Source organism: Cicer arietinum, chromosome 4 (assembly GCF_000331145.2).
Source record: "Cicer arietinum cultivar CDC Frontier isolate Library 1 chromosome 4, Cicar.CDCFrontier_v2.0, whole genome shotgun sequence".
Taxonomy (NCBI): Eukaryota; Viridiplantae; Streptophyta; class Magnoliopsida; order Fabales; family Fabaceae; genus Cicer; species Cicer arietinum.
The window spans coordinates 37,563,539-37,564,079 of NC_021163.2; positions in this window are offsets into that span (position 1 = coordinate 37,563,539).

Here is a 541-nt window from a genome sequence, read left to right on the forward strand (position 1 = left end):
TATACATAAATAAATTATAACACTGACATAAATAAAGAAATATATATAAAATATAAAAATATATAGGCTTAATTGCAGTTTTGGTCCCCCTATTTTAGCTGAATCGCGAAAGTAGTCCCCTCATTTTGTTTCTCCCCGGTTTTGGTCCCTCAAACAGAATTTTGGTCCAAAATATGATGAAATTTCAATTTTTAAAGTCGTACTACACCATTTATGATCATATATTTCAGGTACAATTGTTGCAAATGAGATCTTGAGGCATGGTGTGACTTAAATAAATCCAAAAAAAATGAAATTTCATCAAATTTTGAACCAAAATTCTGTTTGGAGGACCAAAACTGGGGAGAAACAAAATGGGGGGATCACTTTCGAGATTCAGCAAAAATAAGGGGACCAAAATTGCAATTAATCCAAATATATATATAAGGTGTCGTTCATTTCAATTACAATATATAATATTATAGATATAGAAACACACATATATATATAATTAATTAATTGTCTTCGTCTTCGTCTTCGTCATCATCGTCGTCGTCATTTG